We start from the raw sequence: 21,951 nt of genomic DNA on the forward strand, positions 1-21,951 counted from the left end.
CTAAAAAGTAACAGAATTTGCTTAGACTCAAATATGGTACCAACACTTCATGTTTAGCTTGATCTTATGCAATGCAAAGTATTTCTACTAGTCTAACACTAGTGTTTCTGCAATTTTTAGAGGAGCTGAGCTGAGACATAAAATGCCTTAAGACCTGTGCAACTACATCGCATACAATGGAGATACAGGGGAGATGGGAAGGAATCAGAAGAAAAATTATTTAGGGTTCCAATGATTTGGAAATCCTTCTTGGTCCAGAATAAAAAATTTATCCAAGTTCTGATCCCAGGGTTACTGAATTCGTTGGGAGTCTTTCCAGAGACTTCAGTGGGCTCCAATTTTGCATATAATGATAAGCTTCAAAGCTTGAATGAAGGAAATGGGAGCATTTTGTACACACAAAACTTAATAGTTTTAAATATGCTTTTTAATTTAGAAGCATGAAAAAAGTGCTTGCAGGATTGGTGGCTACAGCTTGTTCCCTTGGAACAATATTGAACCTTCATCCATCTGTATTTGCTGAGGGAAATATTAAACGGCAGAGAGAGTCCAGGGAGACAAATATGTTGGATTCAGTATTCTGCTTTTGAGCCACAGTCTTCAGAGAAGTATAGTACATATTTCCTAACTTGAAGTGTTGCTCTTGTTGTTGATTTAAAAATAAAAATAAAAATTTAACTTGCACTTTGGCAGGATTCTTTAGATCTTTAGAGACTTCTGGGAGAAAGGAGAAACTGATGGCTGTATGTCTGTGCCAACACCTTGATGCTGTGCTAAACTTCTCAAAGGCAACTTGAGCAAGTTTAGCAAAAGCAATTATTGCCTAAATGAATGTAATAATCATTGTCATCTAAAAGTTGTCATCTATGACATTCACGTAAATAACTGAGATGAAAAGTATTATAACCTACAGCCAAGGACTGTAACAGGTTAGGGCTAGGAATAAATCTATCCTTTTATGTAAACAAATAAACAAAATTGGCAGTAGCCCAGCACTAAACAGAGGCTATAAAACATGCAAATACTGGAAATAAAATATCCGGGTTTATTTCTTAGCATGAAGAATTTAGTAAACGCAGGTATAGAAAACAAAATGGATTATCAAGATTACCATGAGTGACACACACTTTTTATGTGACACACACAATCTTTTGTTCAGCATGGCAAAATCTGTGTTTCTGTTTGTTTGTTTTCTTTTGTTTTTGTTTTTAATTTATGTTTTTAAGATAGAGAAAATGGAACTTTTTTAATTCAGCAATTGGGGATATTCAAAGTTACAAGTTCAATGGTAACTGTTCTTTATATAACCTCTTAATAGCTAACCATGACTTTTGAATAGTATGCCTGGTTAATATAGGAGATAAGTTAAAAACAAAACAAAACAAAACAAAAAAAAACCAAAACCATTATTGTTATTAAAGTTAATAGGATGTTATTAAATTCCCGTTTCAATATTTCTTTTAAGTGATTGCAGTGGCATCTGCTGAATGTAATGCAGCTATTGGGTAAGATAAATAGGAAAATACATAAATAGTATCTATTAATTCTTGTACATATTACTTACCCTGCATTGCATTTAAGATCAAACAATATATAATCTATTTGTCCCAGCACTCTTTTTAAATCTTATCTTTTCAAAGAGTCGCATTTTAAGTTCCACTTTGGTTACTTGTCATGACATTCTCTTCCAATTCTGTCAGTGTAAGAAGGTTGTTAGTAATAGGAAAATTAGACTTGAATATTATGATTGGTTTTGAGCAGGCATTTCCTTGCACCTGCTCAAATTATTGAGCTTCTTCCTGGCAAATTCTTGCTTCTTTCTTGCAAATTAAATTGGTGATGCTGGATCAGAACTAATTTATCTTATCCATCATATTATCTTAAAATCTGGATTATAAAAGATGTTTTCAAATAAGGGGTCAGAACCACAGAATGACAAATGTAGTTTTGTGTGTTTTTTGTTTTTTTTTTCCCTACATTAGCTTTCATCTTGATCATAATGGTTCAAAACCGACACAAATGTTGCTATTAATTATGACTATCCTGTGCAGCCAATCAGTGATATCTCGAGGAGGTTTATTCAAGCTGCAGATGACATCAGGCTACATCAAAGCTGCAAACACATCATTGTGGCTCCATGCCAGGCCAGCTTCAGTCTGGAAGGGATCTTTAGCTCAGGCAATGTGTTAGATTCGAGAACAGTTCTGTTCCAGAAACAATTTTACCACTTTTGCGTAGCATCACAAGTGGCTAATAAGCTGTCTGAGACTGGAGCTAATGCCATGCAAAACACTGAGTTCCTGGAAATTGGAGCTTGGGAAAAAGCTGTACAGAGCCACAGCTGGGTGGCTCTGCATATGATCAGCTTGGGTCCAACAAGGCTTATTAGCTTCAGTTCAGTACTAGTGATAACACATTATCTCTTTCAAAAACATTTGGATGTCTCAGCTCTATACACCACAGAATTGTGTTTACTGGAAAGGCTTGTTAATCCCAGTGAAGTGCCACATGAAAGGATGCACCAGCTTGGGTCCAGCACTGTGTCGGGGCTAACAAGCCAACTTTGAGCAGGGAAGGCTTTGAAGCGCGGGGTAGAGACAGAGTAACCCTGCAATAATTAGCTCAAAGCCAGTGCTGGACCAAACTCGATCAAGCCTGGCTTGTCATGAACCGACTCTTGTGGGCAGTTGGAAGTCCCTGCATGCTCCTAATGTGTGCTGTAATAGCTCCTGTACACAGGTTTTTTCACTGTCTGGCAATGGGAGACCCCACTTACCTGGAATAGAGAATTTTTTTTATTTATTATTGGCAATGCTGGCATTTAATTTGATGCACAATGTAATTATAATTTCTCTGCAGTTGTGACACTCATGTCTCCTTGCTTAAAAACTCCAGGTTTATAATTGCTTTTAGTAACAAAATATAGCATGTATTTCCTCATAGTGACAGCTGTTTTTCTGGCATGCTACATCTCCAATCACTGCATCCTCATAAAATAAGAGTAGATCCTATTTGACTCCTTTTCAATCTAATAGCAAATTTCATTTTTGTGCATTTATTTTGCATAAAAATAAATTATGTTAGATATTACACCAAGAATAGACAAACCTGTGTGAGATAAATTCCGTATACACTTTGAGGCATACATTAAAGCTTTTTTTCGTGTCACATGTTACAGCACCTGCTCCTGAATCTAAAATACAGTAGCCAGATGACACAAAGTATGAAACCGGTACAAACTCACTCTGTTGTTTTGAATTAGTGAAAAAATATTGAGATAAGTTTCCTTTGGCAGACTGTATGCTGAATCAGGCATACAGTTTTCACGAAGCATAATGCTGGCATAAACACGTGTCGTGTCATATGTCATAAACATATGTCAGTTTACTCACAGGTAAACTTTTTAGGATAAACCACTATTCCCAGCTGTGCATGAAAATCTAAGGAGAGAACACAGTGAAAAAAAAGAAAAAAATTATTTTGTATCTTAATCTACATCTACACTTGGCAGGCTTTTCTATCTGAATTATTACCAGTGATAATACCTACAAGGTTCTCATACGAATATAAGACTGGCCATACAAAGTCAGACTAAGGTTCACCTCTCCATCAAGTACTGTCATCAACAAACACCCTAACTTCTGACTCCTCCAGAAGATTTTTTTGAAATTCCTCCTGTACTTTCCCCCCCACACCTTTATATTTGCACTCTTCCTTTCTCATGCCCCACTGAGTCACAGAATTCCTCGTCAAGCTCCGAGAGCCGCACCTAGCAAGCACTGGACAGACATTCTGCATGGCCAAGGGCAAAGCCAGGAGAAGGAAGCCAAAAAGAGAGGATCCTTGCTGCTGCGGGGTCCACTTCATTCCTCATCATATGAAATTTGTAAGGCCAGCTCCTCCGGGTAGCATGCATTACCCTGGGATAGCTTCAGAGAACAGCAGACATTGCTGGAGGTCCTCTGCGCTGTGTCCTCCTCCAGAGACTGCTATTTTCTTTTTGATGCCCAGGGAGAAAAAAGGAACAGTATAAGCTTCTCCCTATGACTCTCCCATCCTCCAACTGTTTTCAGCTCAGTGGATTTCCTGAGTCTGTTGTTATTAAGGTTTTGTTCCCTTCCCCCCAACTTCCTAAATAAAATGCATTGCTGAGATTTTTACTGCAAAGAAAACTATGTTGCTAAGCTTTGTTCTGATGAAAAATTTACACCAATTTGCTGCACTAATACTTCTCCGATCACAACACAGCACAGACCTGCCTCTCAGGAAACACATTTAAGGTATGTTTGTTTCAGTGTGGCTGGGAGCTGAGCACGCACTAAAGTGGGTTGGCACCATCTGCAAAAGGCAGCTCTCCTACAAAGATCTGAGCACCTAATGGGTAGCTTTGGTTCAGTCAGGAAGACGGTAGAAAGTCCTGGAGGAGAAGGTTGGGCTGCACGTTCATTAGCCTAGCACATGGTCCTGTGCAGGGAGGACACAGCAAAACCCTGCTCTACCAAGTGCAGCATTCAACCAACATTTTCACAGTGCTGAGCCTGGTGTCTGGAACCCTCCAGATAAGGTGGACTTTTTTCACCCATGTTTGTTGTACCACTAAAAAAAGAGCATGGTAAAAAAAGTGAGGTATGAATAAAAGGTCCTATCCACACATTGTAGCATTGTCCAGTACTAGCACTGAAAGCAAAATGATCTCTTGAAAAGGAATAGTATTGTTTAAAAGGAAACTGCAGGCAGCAGCAGCCTTCTTGTGCCCAGAACGTGTTCTGGCCATAAGAAGGTACCTCAGGAACACAGCACCAGCCAGGCACATATGTATTTGTGCCCACTAGTGTTGCTTCAAACTGCTTTCGGCTCAGGGACTTCCCAAGACATGTGGATTGTATGGCTCCAACCTGCAGTGGATTTCTTTTCCACAAACCTGTCCAATGACCCCTTTAACTCACTGCAGCAAATTACATTCTTAGACTGGACACATGTGCTGGCAAAACTGTGCTTCTGCCTTGCTCAGCTTCTTCTCCTATCCTCCAGTACTGCCTACAAGTGAAACAATACCGACAACAATGCTGCAGTAGACCTGACCAGCACATTACTGGCAAAAGTGTATAGCACACGTGTAGCCTGATGTATTTCTATTGTATGTACTTTTACTTGAAAGGAAGCAACTTTATTGTGTTTGCTTTCTAACACTGCAGTAGTGGTGCATTTTCTTTTTCCACAACCAAGTAAGAAAAGAGATAGATGTCTGGACCCCTTACAATTACACTGTGAGCTATTGAGTTTTGACAGGTAAACTCGTTCCCAAACTGAGCTCCTTCAGCCTGAGACGAGCCTGTCCAGCTTCACACACCCAGCTCCGCGTTCATCCTTTCCAGGGACCTTCGAGGCCGAGGAGGGAGGAAATGCCTGAATTTCCCCCGGCCTCCCTTCGCCTCTCGCCCGCTTCGGCAGCCAATCCTCGCCCTGGGGATGGGGGGGCTGGAGACGGCCCCAGTCCAGCGTTTGTATTAACAAACATTTCCCAGCGCCTATGAGGAAACATACTGCTGCCCAGTGCTGTGGGAGGGTGGGATTTCCTTCCTATTGTCTGCCTGTCTCAGCCTGCACGGCTTCGTAGTGGAGTTGTGCGTTAACTGTTTAAAGCTCTTCGCTCGCTTTGCCGATGGAAAGTTAATGGCCAAAAGGGCTCCGCGAAGCGTGCATGGGAGATATCACACTAAACGCTGATAATTGCAAGAACCGAGGCTAACCAAGACCAGCTGGAGTCACTTCAATTCTTTATCTTTATGAACATAAAAAAAGTCTTTCCAATACAGTGAAAAATAAATCAAAATGATTGGAAAATGCATCATTTTTATCCTTCAATATGCACTACGAAGGCGATATAATAAAACTGGCTAGCTGAGGGATCTAAAGAGGATATCAAAGCATTTCAAAACAAGGCCCACCAACACCCATATATAAACTATATGCCTGTTTCTCTACAGTTGATTTAATTCACTGCCCATCAGCTCACACAAGGTGAAGTAGTTATGGTTGTAGACACTCCCTAAATGTTTGCTTTAGGATACCTTGTTCTTTACAAAATCAAATATTTGTATCCTGAAACAAATATTTGGAGACGGTCCAGACTACCCTTTACAAATACGTTAACTACAACAAATTGTTGGCAAGCAGTGGATTCCAGGAAAAAAAAAACCTGTAAGGTAAGGCAAACCATAAGGATTCAATCCTGCATATGCTTCCGCGTTCGTGAAACTGCGGCCTAAATATTTATTTGACAGCTCTCTATGGGACCTGAGAGATAAAGGGCTAAAACCTTTTTATACTGAAGATAGCTGAACTTCTGCCTTAAGTAAATATTTGTATAGGTAAGGAGAAGGCACTGTGTCAGAGTAATAAATCTTCTCACTAAAGAACCAGGGAGTGGAATTGGAGCTTTGTCTTGGATGTATGCCAAAGAATCCCCCCAGCCAACCCAGTTGTATGGGGTATCTGGCTGGTTTAGCTGAAGAATTAAAGACGGTTCTGTATGCTGCTGGGTACGTTTCTCTCCTCTTTGCTTCTGGTTGCAAAAATTGGTATGCCTAAAACACACCCGCTTGAGTAGACCTGCCAGCTTGACTGAATGGTAGAAACCGTAGAAATGATAAGCACCCAAACATTTTTCTTCGTATATAAATATAGCTCAGATACAATTTGTATAGAGCAGGTTTCAGAGGAACTTAAGGCAGCCAAGCCACCAATATCCTATGGAAACTTGGCATATATTTCAATCAAGCGTCTTTTGAAAATTACAAGTCTTAACAAAATCTGAGCCAAACATCACAACTAAATGCTTAACATAAGGTAGCCTTTTTGTAATTACACTGACACTAAATCTCTTCCTGAGTGTCCTTCTTACTTAAAAATTGCCCATAAATCTCATTTGCTTTTTATTAATGAAAGCAATATAATGCAGTTAATAAACTATAGTATCACTGTTTGGTATCTGCCCAGCCCCTCAAGTACCCTTTGAAAACAGATTACCAGCACTTTCTTTCCTATCTATTTATTTTAGATAATGTAAAATGTTCTTTCATATTTAAATACACAACATAAGTAAAGCTTTATCACTGCCATTCAACAAGCTCTTATTTGCATTTTATTTTTTAAAAGTGGAGGTGAAGTCCTGATGTAGCAGTCTCAAACAAAATGTGGTTTTAGACACTACTAGAAATTTTATTTACTAAACACACTAGAGAAACCTTCACTGTTCAGAGTGTAAATTTTGTTAAATTCTTTGACTGAACAGGCAGAATGGATGCATCTTTTTTCATTATTAGTATTCCAAAACTATTTTAATAATACTAGTGACTACTCAGGTGAGTAAAATTATTTGCATGCATAAATTTTATGGGATTAAGCTTATAGTGTATTTTAATAAAGTATGTCACAGTGCTAGTCGAGTTTAATCAATTATAAAATATGTTACCATTATTTAATTCCTTGAGTATTTCAGAAACTTTAGAATGCATTTGCTTAGACATTTATGAATAATTAATATTTATCTCACAGTCTATGTAAAAACAGTATTAAAAGTACGTTTTCCTGCTACTTACATATGTATATATATATATGCCTCTGCAGTTTCATATTACCTAGATTTTCTAATCCTGCAGTGAAAGTGTGGACCCATAATTGGAACACATAGCCAATTCTGGGACAGAACACTGTTTCTATATGCTTTAGTTTCTGTTGCCCAAGGTGTGTATCCACTTTTAAAAATGTTTTCCAAACTGGGTTTCACGATAAGAGGTCAGATAACTGGTAATTTTTTCCTCTGCAATAAGAGAGGATCCAGATCTAAGAGTGTGATAAAATACATATATAATAAATAGTTAAAGATCCGTTTCAAATGTATTATTAAAAAAAAATAATAAAAGAAACAAACAGCAACTCCAGCAGACACCACTAGAGTTCTCCTTCTCCCAAATATCCCTAGCACCATCCTAAACCCTGTTTACCCCAGAAACCTGAACTGTGGACAGACAGAAGAGGAGAGAGAGAGAGAAAATTCAGACACAATAAAACTCTGAGGGGAAAAATATGTGGAAGGAGGAGGCAGCAGCGGCCTGGGGAAGGGATTGAAAAGTTTCCCCTGGCTTAACTTCTCCCCCCCTGCAGCAGCAGAAGCAGCGGCAGCAGCACAAGGTGAGAGAGACTTTTAAGTCTGGGGAGGAGGGGTGTGTGTGCGGGAGGGGGGGTTGAATTTACAGCCCTGTGGATATTTCTCTGTCTGCTTCCCTGGCTTTGGGGTGCGAGAGACACCGTGTCTCATGCTGGGTGGATTTTTTTTTAATATGATGGAGGATTATAAACATGGCGCCTTAAAAAAACTACAAAATCATGTACACACTGTTCCAAGGAGATGGGGGAGAGGGGACAGGGGAAGGGCTGGGCACGAGGGGAGGGGGCAATCCTGCCCCGTGGGGGAGCATATGGGGAGGGGGGAGCAATTATACTTAATAATAAAATGTGTGGGGCTGCGGGGGGGGGGGGAGCGGGGGGGGGGCGACGGGGACGGAAGGCGGGATTTTTATATATATGTATATATATATATATATTATTTTTTGGAGTGGGAAGGATTATCTCGCAGCCCGCTTGGAAATCGAGAAGAAGGGGGCCGGCGGCGGGGCGCGTGTGATTATTAACGCCGATTATTTTTGTCCTTACACGCCTTCCCCGGCCGGCTTTCGGCTTCCAATAAAAAAAAAAAAAAAAAAAAGCCGGCGGTTTCGCCAGACTTTCAGCCCGGGCCGGGATCGGGTCGGGGCGTGAGGAGGCGGTGGGGTGGGCAGAGGGGCAGAGGGCCCCCCCGGGGGGAACGCTGCCCTCAGCGCTCCGCCGGGCCTGCAGGGCGCGGGGGAGCCGGGGACTCGCGTGAGAGCTGAGGCCGAGCGGGGTGTGGCGCAGCCCGGCCTCGGCCCCGCCGCCCCCCCGGCTCTGTTCTCACAAGCTTTGCTCCCCGCTTTTCTCCCCCTCCCCCTCCCTTTTTTTTCCTTTCTCTCGCTTCTCCCCCACCGCCCCCGCGTTTCCTCGCTGGGGTTTGGGGGGGGGGGGGAATGTCTGCTTGGGTCTCGGCCCGAGTAATGGCAGCTGCTCGACAGCGCCGAGCCTCCTCCGCAGAGGGGAGACGGCGGCTCCCCGCAGACCGGGAGCGGGGCCATAACTCCCCTTCCCCGCAGGCGAGCAGGGAGAGGGCCGGGGCTGTAAGCTCACCCCCAGCCCCGGCCCTCCGCCCCCGGGCGGGCTGCGCCACCCCCGCGGCGGGGACGGCCTTAAAGCCCGGCTCTGCCCCGCCGGGAGGGCAGGTTGGGGGGCGGCCTCCGGCTTCCCCTGCTAGCGGGGTGTCTCGTCCTCGGGCTGTCCGGGGCTGGGGCGAGGAGGGGGGTCGATGCGGGGGGGCGCCTCCCGCTCCCTCCAAGAATAGTTCACTCGCACCCCCCCGGGCATGAAAGGGACCTCCGGGGCTCGGAGGTCGAGTTTTAGGAAAGCCTGGACTGCTGAGTCTTCGGCGATGTGGGGTTTTTTTTTGTCTTACTTTCCCCCTGCTCCCCGCCCCTCCAAGCCGCGTCTCCGCATAACTCCCTTCTGTGCACTTTCTGAGGCGTTGTCCTTCATCATCCCCAACCTCAGGGATTGTCCAGAGGCCTATCTATCTCCTTTCTTTCATGAGGAAAGGATGAAAGCATGCATGGGGGGTGTCCTGTGGTAGGGATGATGGGGAGCCTTTCTGTGCTTCCCTGACCTTCCCTGCGTTTCAGAGAAAAGTCCTCCCATAAAATATTGGTGTTACAGACTTGGAAAACTTTGCACATCTTTTGGGGCTTGCCCTGAAAACGGCACGCTTAATTTTGGAATTTGTTTTATTTATTTATTTCTGCAAATGTGGCAAGCAGAACTTTGCAAGCGCTGGAGCGAGGGGTGGCTCGAAGAGAGGAAAAGGGATGAAAAACTCTAATTTGGTGCTGGTTGGTTTTATAACTGCATAATTTGGCATTTTAATGTCCTGGGATCATCTACCACAATCTTTGTATTGTAGGAGCAATGCTGTTTGTTGTAAAATAGTTTTGAAAGATCTTGCTGCAGTGGAAAGGGACAAATGCAGAAAATGCTTTCTTGTCTTAGTGATATTGGTTTTTGTCTTTTGTTTGTTTTTGTTTTTCATTTATTTCCCCAACTTTGTTGCTGTTCTTTGTAGGGAATTGTTTAATTCTTCCAGGGTGATCACTGAGACAGGTGTGGGGGGGTAGAGTGGGAGTGGAAATGCCAGTGCGTGGTTCGGGTTGCAGTCCCTTGGGTACTTCTAGTCCCTCATCCTCAGCATGAAGGACCTGGCATCTCTCCATGCTTGCTTTTTTTTTTTCATAATTTTCTTATCAACCATTCTGAGCATGCTACAGAAAGCCTTTAGGGAAGTAGACCGTTTGCTGACTGCTGTTTTATATAAAAGCGAGTGTATCTCCACAATAATTCCCTTTGTGGATTTTTGGTTAATGCCAGCTTTTCCATGTCTAAACAAACCTTTTCTGTTTTGACGAGATATTTTAATGGAGAACGGGATGGGGTAGGGTAGGACTGCAGAGTGCACCTCATCTTTCTGATTGTGAGTTTGGTTTTATGAATGGGGAAACGAGTTGCTGTCTTGGTTGACTGTCCTGTGGGTCAGTAGTATCTGCAGTCATGGAGAGGCAGCTGTGACTTACACTTGGTGTCAGGTTCAGCCCCTAAAGGACAAAGAGGGTCTCCTGGAAAACTCCTTTACCCATAGAAAAATTACTCTTCTAATGAACCGGATAGTGTGATGGAAATTACCTAGTGATGAAGTCAGAAGTAAGGGAAATTCTGTGTGTGTGGATGTTTGGTTGAGGGTCTTAAGATTTTGCTGGTGAGCTAGGAGAATGTTCCTATTCCACGCTTCAGAGCTTTGTCATGCTAATTTGACAGAGGAGTGCTTTTTGTGGATAAGTGAAAAGAATCAGGCTAATTCTGTCCATGATTTTTTTTTCTCTGTGTTAGTAAACCAATTTAAATTGGCTCATTCATTTTAGTTTATGGATCAGAATATCCATTTCACGTATCAGAATACAGGAGTTTAGCTCTGTTGACAAAATTACAACTGGTTGAGTTTTTTCCACCTTCACACACTGCTTGTTAACGTACTACACTACTGAGTGTAGTAAGTTGGAGTGTGATCACTTCCATGCCATTGTGAACAAGAAGTGCAGGGTGCTAGAAGTGTCCTCCATTGCAGTTAAACTGGTGTATTTTTTTTCTCATCTAAACAAGCACTTACAGATACTATTTTTAAATGCAAATTTAAAAAATAAGAAATTTGGTCCCCATATACCAAAATTCTTAGTAGTTTGTCTTATCCCTTATGTATTGTGAGCTAAGGCAACATTTCTTAGTTCTTCGGGAAAAATTGAACACTACTGAAATAACAAGAATTTCATGGCTGTAATCACTGTGCTGACAACAAATGTAACTGCTGGGTTGTTTGCTGTCATCTGTGCTGTGTCCATCCTGTTTGGAGGTAGGAGGAGGTCTGCATGCAGCTAGTGTTCAGATCCCACCTGCCCTTGGAGCAGAGAGAAGAAGGAACTTTTAGGAAGGATTTGAGGCTTCTGTGGGAAAGGAGCCTGGATCATCTTTTCAGCCTAACATTATCTCAAGAGCAAATGAAGTGAAGTGAAAGGCTGTGAAGTGTGTTCAGCATTTGCACCTTGTTGAGATGTAGCGCCCACTGGGTGCAGACATGGTGCTCCTGGAAAAGAAAATGAGGTGGATGGACAAGGAATTTGGCCTGAAACTCACCTGGAAGTGGCTTAGGCTACATGTAGGCTGTTGTGCATTTCTATCAGCAAACTGCAGCATGGGGACCTCTGAACTGTGCTAGCTGCCATCTCTGAATTAGGATGAAATACTTAGGTAGATAAAAGACAAAATTTGAAGATGTTTTCTTAATTTTAGGCATCTAAACCTCTCTGTAATTGTCTGCATTGTCTAATTTGTTATAAAATTCCAGTGTTTCACACAACTTGAAAATCAGGGAGAATTCCAGAATCAGAATCGTTTTGGAATTAGCTCCAGTTCTGAGTTCACAAACCTTGGACATAACTAACTATTTTTCGTAGTTACTGCCTTCTACTGTTTTACAGAGCGTTTAGCTCTCGAGGTTTGTAAGGACTTCAGACAGTGAATCTCTTCAGGATAAAAGTCCTGAAAGAGGAACAGTGTTCTGATAGCAAATGTCTTATGAGAACATCTAATTATCTTCTTAAACTGGTTGAAGGGTTTTTAGCTAGATTCAGAGCAGCATAAATATCAGCAAAATAAGTCTTTTATCCCTGATGTAGGTTGTTACAAATACTAAGTTGAACTGTAAACAAAATTAATCTATCCAAAGTATGTGTGGCTCACATACCAGTGATAAGCTTGGTTCACAAAATGCTGAGCTGTTTAAAATCATTGGCCATATGTGTGTAAGTTTACTTTTTTAAAAAAGTCTCAGGATGTGGTGAGCACTCCCATAGTACTTGTGTAGTACTTGGAGCGTGGTGCCCTTGGTAGCTGGGCAGTGCAACATACTTCATCTTTTATGTAGCTCATACATTTTGGTCTGTCAGAGTTGCTTGTGCTAAATGTTGTGAACAAAGATTGTTCTTGTCAGGTTCTGGATGATTTTCGATCAGTTGAATGTAAATTTAGCTCATAATTGGGTTATTGTTCTAAGGTCTAATCTGCCAGTCGGGAGAATATAGCCTGCAAAATAGGTAGTTTATAAGATGAGGTCATGATTCCATTTTGCAGGAATTTCTTAAGTTAACTCTTACATTCCTAAAAAATAAGTTTTAAATAATTTTCAGTGCATTATGAGGATGCAAATTCAGTAGTAGTGAAGGAGTATCTTGCAATCTATAGGAAATGCAGAACACGTTTCAAACTTTTTTTTTTTTTTAATACAATTCAAATTTGTCTTGAAACCGTGGGAAAAAATAAGTTTCTCCAAAAAGCCTTACTTCGTAGATGTAGTGTACGTAACTGGGAGTGGGCTGGTAGGTGCTGGAGTGGCCGTGCATGGCACAATAAACACTGTGGCCTCTGGCTGAACGTGTGAACCCTTATGGCACACAGAGCTCTTTGATTTCAGAGGCCTGTCTGCATGTATCGCTCTCGGAGAGCAGGGCTGTGTTGGGCCATTTCTTTTTTTTTCAGTATATTCAATTCTGGGCTTTAAACATAGCTTTATTATCTGTTTAAACCAATGTCTGTCATTGAGCTAATTGGGCAAGTCTGAACTCTGTTTGTTTTATTATTTATTTATTAACTAAGCCATGAATATTGAATTCATGCAAAGAGATGTGTTTTAGTGGTAACTAAATAACTGCATAGTGGATTTCTAGCGTTATTTGTGTTTCAGAAAGAGTAAATAAGCTACTTGTTCTAGCTATGCTGTTTCATCGAGTATCTAAAGTCGTAACACATGCAGTTGCAGTTGATTTGATATGCATCGATACAAGATGGCTGCAATCAATTTCTTTAAATATACAAGTTATTAAAGGGTGAACTTATTTGAATCATAGAACTGTACAGTCCTAGAGACTGTTCCTTACATTTTAACGATATTTCATTCATATTTTTTTTATGTCCTGTTTTGTTTTCTTTCCCCCTGAGACAAACAGGATCTTTTAGTCTTGTTGGCAGATGACAGCAGGCACACTAGTGAGGCACTGTGACATGTCCATGAACCCAAGCTAAAGCTCATGGCATCTAATTTTAGGCCACACAGCTTTGGTAACATCCCGTCAGAGCCTGACCTATAGCTCTACCACGCAGATAAATCCAAAGCGTTGTTATTGAGAGTTTTGTGTACAAAAGACTCTTTGATTTTTTTTTTCCAATCTCTCATTTTCCACTCCAGTCACTGAAGTGCAAAAGTTTCTGCTGTGCAAGTATAGAGACTTATAATTTGAGTTTAAAGTACATTATTGGCTAAAATGGCAGGACCATAGTATTTCAAAATTACAAGCATATTAAAAATTGTAAGTGAAGTATTGTTATTAGTGCACCAACAGAATAGTTTTGAGTATACCTGTATACGATGTTCAATATTTTATTCTAAGGTTAAATAATTGCAGAATAAACATTTTAAATCAATGATTATGACTCTACATACAATTTTGAATTGCAGTATGGTATAAAACAAATTCTTAACAAATAGTTTTAACACCAGAGGGTGAAACCTGAAGTGTTATCCACTTATTGGCTAAAAAATAAAGTGGAGTATACCTGCCAAAATACCAATAACATCCCATTCACCCTTTCTGTGGGAGTTGCATTTTTGCATGCAAAGAACTGGTCCTGCTCTGTTAATTCATTTTTCTCCATAATAGGATATAACCAATTTAAGATCTAGTTACTTAAAAAAAAAAAAAAGTTAAATATACTGGTGTTTACCCATTTCTCATGTTTCATTTCCTTTTCCTTTGTTAGCATGTTAAAAATAAACATGAAACCAACTTGCCTTATATTCAAATATATGATTTTATTGCAGCTAACTTAACTAATGTTTCAGCTACAGACTGTAGGAGTCTGCTAGTAGGTGTAGGACTCAGAAGTGGCATTTTGGAAAGTGGGTATTTGTACTTTGATCTCGTGCACTTACAGTACGGCTTTATTATCTGGTCTTTTAAAGATAGGTGGATGGGAGTAGCAGGCGGTGACTCATGGGATATTGTACTTAGTTCACTAATTTTAGCAGAGTGATTCTTATCTTACAACGTTAGGTTTTATTGGAACCTTCTGGAGCGGCGATGAAGTGAAACAAAATGGAGTTGTGGGAAAATGATTAGTGGAATCCCAAAGTAGCTAGAAATAATACACAAAGAAAAATAAAATTACGTTGGGTATATTATTGCTCAACAAATCTTTGAGAAGATCGGAGAGACGAGAGCTTTCTTAGCAAGCTCTCATCGTTTTCAGTTAAGTCTCAGACACCGTTCAGTATTCAGCAAGAGATCCTCTCTTCTGCAAATACCTGTTTGCAATTACAGATGTTTCTCAAGTCAGAAGCCAAGTGACAGCCAAGCCTGCCTTGACTGTTTGTGCCTTGTTGCTGTTTTCTTGATGTCGTTGCCGGTAACAGAAAACTTCCAAAGAGAAGAGTGTCCCTCGCTGAGCAACATTGCAGCGCGTGCATTCAACCTTAGAATGATGGCTTTTTTTTTTTTTCTCTGATTTTCCTTTTGGTCGATTGTTAATCTTGAGATTGGTACCTTCAGAGCCATTACTGACTTTGGGGGCAGCTTAAACCCAGTGTTTTTGCATAAACCCCTCTCCCCAAGCAATTACTTAAGATTCAGGTTCAAAATTGTACAAAATCAAAACAAAAGAATTGCTATTTCATAAAGCGTAATCACAGGCTACTGATTGTTCACTGATGAAAATAGATGATGTTCACTGCAGAAAATTCATTATTATCGGTAGATTAATATTAATATAATGATGGAGACTTTGGTCATATAAGCATTTGTTTCAGACTGACATAAAAATGCATAGGCCTCGGAGCATGCTGATGAATCAAGCTTATTTTTCATAAAATATGCAAAAATTAAATCTTTACGTAGAACTCCAAATATCAAGGAAGAGCACAGTTGCAATTTGTTTTGCCTATATAATTTTTACATAATATTTTGGATACTTCGGCTGGAATACTCAATGTCGTGTTGGCATTTTTCATGCCTTTTGAATATCAACTGTATGAGTATTGTTATTTAAAAAAAACATTTTTACATGCTAAATTTTACATTGATGATTGTTCCTATTGAAATTAAGACAATTTACTACACGAACACCAGTTTTTAAAGGAATTCACAATATCCAAGAGAAAAACAGAGGAAATATGGATAACATTTTTCTGTTAGTGGCTTTTTACATTTTTTTTGTGTTTCTTGCAGTCTGTATAGAACAGAAAGAGTTAATTATTAATAAAGGAAACTGGTAAAAGAAGAAATGTAACTGGTATTAGCTGTTTTCACAGGAACCAGACTGGCACCATTTTTAGCTTCATATAAATACAGTCGAGGCTCTAGGATGTTCCTAAGAACCGACTGCGTGAACCTTTTCCTGGGAAGCTGGATGTTCCAGTGTCACTCATCGTGCTTGTCAAGTGACATTTGAAGATAATACAGCACACTGAATAATACAGTGTTGATAGTAACGTTCTCTGAATTAAAAAAAAAGATAAAAAAAGGAAGAACTGTATTTTCACCGATCAAAATAGCTTTCTGAAAACTTTTCTTGGTCTTGGTTAAAGGTGGGGGGTGGATGAGAGGGGTTTTGTGCTTTAATCAGCAGTAATTCCCATCGATCGTCTGACCTCTAGAATGTAATGTCAGGTTGTTCAAAAGTAGTGATAAAAATAAAAAAAAAAGTTAAAATCTTTACTTTTTTTTTCCAAAAAAAAAAAAGTTTTATTTTGCTGACGCATCTTTTTGAAGGAGAGGTTGCAATTGAGCTGGTCCTGATGCATACCTGGGAGCGTTTCGGACCTGCTGTGGGAAAGCAAGAAACCTGGCTGCTCTCAGCCTAGTAATTGCATCTTTCAGTTCTGTACCTTTGTCAGCCTCTTCTTACATTGACCTGGAGTAAATAGACTCACAGGAAATACTTGGTGTAAGAAAGATTCTTCCTTTTCCTGTGCACTTTCCACTCCTCTGGCTCCCAGGAGGCTTCTTTATAAAACCTTCTAATTGGAAGCATACCCCTGACTCCTCTCTGATTCCAGACCTGAGAGCTCCTCTTCTTATTCAACTCCTACCTTTTAGAAAACAGGGATTAGCAGTCAAGTACCTCCAGGTGTCAGTTTTATTAGGTTTTCTAATCCACATTGACTTTCTTCATCTGAATAATTTTAAAGAGAGAGTTCTATAAAAAATAACCCATTTACAAATCGTCCAAGTGCAAGCCTAATTTGTATCCCCAACTTCTGAAGACGTGTAGCTTTCAATCACATGAAAAAATTCTTGCCCCTCGTAGTGGCACAGGAAATGCTGACAAATACCAGCTAAAGGTAACCGAAGGCTCAGATGCTTTGTGTCCTGGTGCACCAAGGAGCAGAACAGCGTTTGCTTTGCCAGGTTTGTGGGTAAGCCCTTAGCAGCCTTTCCTGGGCCAGTGGGAAGGAACGGTGCCCAAATTCCCACTTGGCTTCTCTTACACGCCAAATGCCTTTCTTGATCAAACTAGCATGTCATGTAATCCAGAGTCTGGCAGTGGCTGGAGACAAATCTCAAATGTCTCATAGAAAGGAGCCCAAAATCACCAATTTTCTGATGTAGGAGGCTCTAGAGAACTTTTTTTCCCTCCATATTGGCTCCCCAGCAATGATCATTTAGATGTTGGTTTCTGTTGTTATGCAGAAAAACAGGTTTTTATTCCAAAACTTTTTTTTTGAGAATATTTAAAATTCTCTTTCATATAATAATTGAACATTTGCGCTAATAACATTAATGCCTGCTGCTTTTTGGGTCAAGCCTATTCTTCTGTCCTCTCCAAATGCCTTGCAGCCTTTGTCTGCAGAGCTCTTTCTCCTCTGGTATTTATCTAGAGCTTCCTCCCCAGCTGCAGGAAAGAGCCATGTGTACCTGCCTCTTCGTGCGCTATTTGATGGAGATAAGAGATGTCGAGGTGTGAGCTAATGAAAGCTGGTAGCGGTTGTCTGTAGAGTGCAAATAAGAGCTGGGAAATGCACATATGAAAGGAAGAAAGAGAAAATTTGATGTGAAATGTGCATTAAGTGTAAGTCTGGGTACACACGTCACAACGTGTGTGTGAGAGGGCCAGTTACTTTGCTAAAATAATTCAGTGACTTTAGTGCAGCAATATTAGTTCACACCTGCAGAGAATTTTCTCCTGAATGTCTGGGAATGAGAATATATAATGAAGTGTTTGTGTATGAGTGACAGAGAGCGAGCGTGTGGCAGTGAGAGCGCATGCATGCATTTTCAGGCCTGATTGATTATATATATATATAAAAAAACCAACTAGAGTTGAAAGAACATTATTTTAAATTAACATTCATTATCTTCATGCGTGATGTAACAGTTCAGTTTGGACCAGATCCTAGCACCATTATGTTTCTTGAGCAGAGACTCTGTTTGCCTTGAATGAAGTTATTCAGTATAAGAATTGCAAAATGTAGGCTGATTTTTGACACTAAAGATACATTGTTTGGTCACCATATATTGGAACAATGCTGCATTATTTCTGATAGGAAGACGTGGATTTTTTAAAAATAAATAGTTACATTTCTTTGAAATATAAAATAAAAAGCAGGAGGAACCTTTCCTTGGGTCTCTAATCTTATGCTTGGAGATCCTTGCAGCCATTTTAATTTGTGCTGCGTGCATTGATCTAGCAGTTAGATTATTTACTCGCATTGTGGCTAGGTCATCTACCTATCAGACACTGGTAAGGAGTTAATATTGTTGGGTTTAGTGGCTTCTAAGTGGCATATCGGCAAGAAGAAAGGAAAAAAAAAAAAAAAGGCAAACAAAACTAAATATCCCAGTTAACTTATATACAGTATAAAGGAAAACAATTGAATTCATGGTCTTATCATGCAGGATCTTTTTTTTTTTTTCTGTACATAATTTAAATAGAAAAAAAATGCATACCATAGCAAACAAAGGGGAAAAAAGATTTTGATCTTCTTTGGCAGTTCTGCTTTTATATACAGAGTTTTGCAACATTAAGTCATGTAATTAGGCATCAGCTTGCTGTTACATATTTTCTTGGGATACATAGCTTGCAAGCATGAAAATGAAAGCCACGTTTTTAAAATGATGACCCTAAATAACTTTCTAAAGCTGAAAAAAAACTCTAAAAACAGCTTATTCTTTAATTCTAAATATCACATTAAAAAAAAAAGTGGGAAAAGTATTTTATGTATTCAGCAGCAGGAGGAAACTAATTTCCTGGACTGTAAGTGCTGCTATTGTCCTATAGCAGAAGGACAATGATCTAGATTTATAAAAAGAGAGAGAAGAAATGGGGCAACAGCTAATGTGTGGCAGTGAAGAGGAGGAAAAGCGAGACGGGATGCTCTCAAGTGTCCGGTATTTTCTGAGAGGGAGCTACTCACAGTAGAATAAACCATTTCTTGGTATGCAATAGGCAAGCATATTGTATAAAAAGAGACGGTAAATTCTTTGGCAGTGATGCAGTTGGCAGCAGTGGTTTTTAAAGGGTCACCCTTGCACTTCTCAGTTAATTCCCTACAGAGACGAAAAGAAAAGTTCATGCTCTTCTGAGGTGTTGTTTTGTCTGGCTTAATGCAGGTGGAACAAGAAAGTAATGTTTCATATGAAGATGGACTCGCTGCACAGGTCTGGGATCTGTATTTCCCACTTGTTAAAAGAAAGCTAAGAATCCAGAGATGCTAATTTAATCTGTCTGCATCCCTTGGTGTATTTCCCTATGCATTCCTGATGTACACTCAAAGCTGAGTCAAACAACTGGATATGAACATGTTAAGTATCTCTCTGTTGCTGTACCTTCATCAGAGATATTCTAAATGTGCATGTGTGTGTGTGTCAATTGTTCGTCTTACTTACAGTGTGTTCCTAATAAGCACAATGCTCTTTGGCTTAGCTCTCAGACTGTTTTAATAGTTTTATTATATTAGTTGATGACGGTTTTGGTACGACTTCTTGTTATACTTTCCTCAGGGCTCTCTGGGTAGTGATTCCTTTCTTTAAGTATCAAAAAATGATGTACATACACGAGGAGTCTGACAGTAGAGGAGGAATCTGACGGAATGTTTTATGAATAGCATCCCCTCGCTGGGCAAGAGCTGTGTCGCAACGCACTTTCAGTGGGGATGTGATACTTCTGCTCGCTTCTGGAAGAGCATTGCATCAGCTGCAAATTCGGACGGATGTGCAGTGCCTACTCTGTGTGTTTCTTTGCCAGTAAATAGGAACTTCAGTCATGGAAGACAACTCAGCAAGATAAAAATAAATAAATAAATTGCTGCTGAAACCCTGCTGCAAGACAAAGAAAAAAAATTCAACGAGAATCGAGTGATAATAGAAGCAAAAAGTCTGTTTTAATGCAACATACTTGCACTTTTTTTTGGGAGCTGAAGATGTCTGCTGAAAAAGGCTTGCAAACTCTGAGTGGCTGAGTTAGAGCTTGGGTGCCTTCAAGGGAAAGCCGGCTTTGCTGCCGACCACGTGGGCTGGAGCAGGAGAGCTAACAGGTGTCAGCGGGATCGCAGCCCAGCCTCACCTTCTTGCGGGTGTAGTGGCCAGGTGGCTATCAAACAAATAAATAAAGTGAAATATGAGGTCACAACGGGTACCAAACCTATTCATGTCTGCCTTACTAAAGTTAGGAAGCAAAAGAGCTCTTGACAGTTTGAAATTTCAGCCCCATCTTTGAGCATTTCTTCAGAGTTGCATTTTATTAATGAAATTAACTGAGCAGCTGGGACTGGTGGAGAGCTGCCTGTTAGCCTTCGTTACGGGAACATCCCCAGCACGATGTTCTGCTTCGCGATGCCTTTGTCTTGCATTTCAATGATGACCTTCGCTTCCCGCATCTCAGGCTACCTCCAGCTGCCATGGGAGGTCGTGGTGAGAAGGGGTTTGTTAACGAGGCTGTAGCACCCTCGGTAGGTACATAAGGTAATTAGGTGATAGATATGCTGTACTCTTTTGATATTCTGTTGGAAGTGTGTATTTATATTATGATTTTGACTAATCCAAGCCATTTTAGTGATCCACTGGCACTTTCTATGAGAATAGGTGTCCTTGCCCTCTTGCCCCAGTTCCAGTTTGGGTAGCTGCATTCTGGCTACCTATGTTTTTATAGTTTCACCTGGAGTTTGTTACTGTTGTTTATTTACATAATAATCCTTGTGTACATGGCAGTTTACAAATTAACAGCACAGGCTAAGCAAGTTACAAGAATCCCTGGTTCAAATTAAAATCAGTATTTGTGTGTGAATGAACATGGTGTGGCATGATGCAGTACAGAAAAAATACAAAGCGCTACGTTAAGTAATATCATTGACAGAAGAGGTGGGTTTTCAGGCTTTATGAAACAGAAGAGAGTGCAATCCACGAAGTGCAAGTGTAAAAGAAAAGAGCAAACGGGTGATGGAGAGAAAGAAGAGGTGAAAACTGCATAGATCTGGGATGGATAAGAAAAGAACATGGGATGAGGTATATATAGTTCAAGAATGCTTTGTAGAAGACACTCCTTACAAAGCGGGTACACAATGGGTTAAGTTGTTGAGTAGTGCAGACTGGTATACATATGATATATTGTGCAGCAGAAACAGATAAAATTCTCTGGTAGGAGAAATAATACCTATCTATATTGTGGTTAAAACTATATATATATATTTATTTTTGTTACAAGGTTATTCTAAGAAAATAAGATTCAAAACAGTAAATACTGGCTTTCTGCCCAGCATGCAGTTCACTTAATGATAAAGGTTTGATTCACGGCTTTACAACATGAGGTTGGGCACCCATTTTACATGTGTATCAACAAGGGCAGAGTCGATTGGGTGTATGCATGTGGCTAGGATTTAGTCAATCATAGATCTGCACATGGCAATCATTTACTGGTGCAGAAATGTTCCTCTTCTACCTATGAAGGCACATTTTATCACTGGCCACTCGATGTCTCAGGATCCTGTTTAAATTGTAATAGGAACAACTTGCTGCCTGTTACTGTAGAGTAACAGGTAGGTCAAAAAAAGAACTCAAGCCACATCCTGTTGTGGAGAGCTGTTCTGTAGAAATATGAACTTAAGCTCTGAGGCATTAAAGCTGTGAGCTGATTCTTAAAAAAAACAATATTAATAATCAATTTTAACTTGGAACGGATTTC

At 40.3% G+C, this 21,951-nt stretch overlaps 1 protein-coding gene across 9 annotated transcripts in view; it reads left to right on the forward strand.

The window, feature by feature from the left end:
- The first annotated feature begins 7,952 nt into the window (after window positions 1-7,952).
- Window positions 7,953-21,951, forward strand: part of ZMYND11 (zinc finger MYND-type containing 11) — a 107,550-nt gene continuing 93,551 nt past the window's right edge. For 4 of the 9 annotated variants that reach the window (XM_040546096.1, XM_040546101.1, XM_040546097.1 and 1 more), the window contains exon 1: window positions 7,994-8,193. The gene's annotated coding sequence lies outside the window, so the exon portion shown is untranslated. Of the gene's footprint in view, window positions 8,194-21,951 lie in introns of all 9 variants that reach the window. The other 5 variants (XM_040546095.1, XM_040546100.1, XM_040546098.1 and 2 more) reach the window with 4 other exon arrangements.

Source organism: Cygnus olor, chromosome 2, assembly GCF_009769625.2.
Source record: "Cygnus olor isolate bCygOlo1 chromosome 2, bCygOlo1.pri.v2, whole genome shotgun sequence".
Lineage (NCBI taxonomy): Eukaryota > Metazoa > Chordata > Aves > Anseriformes > Anatidae > Cygnus > Cygnus olor.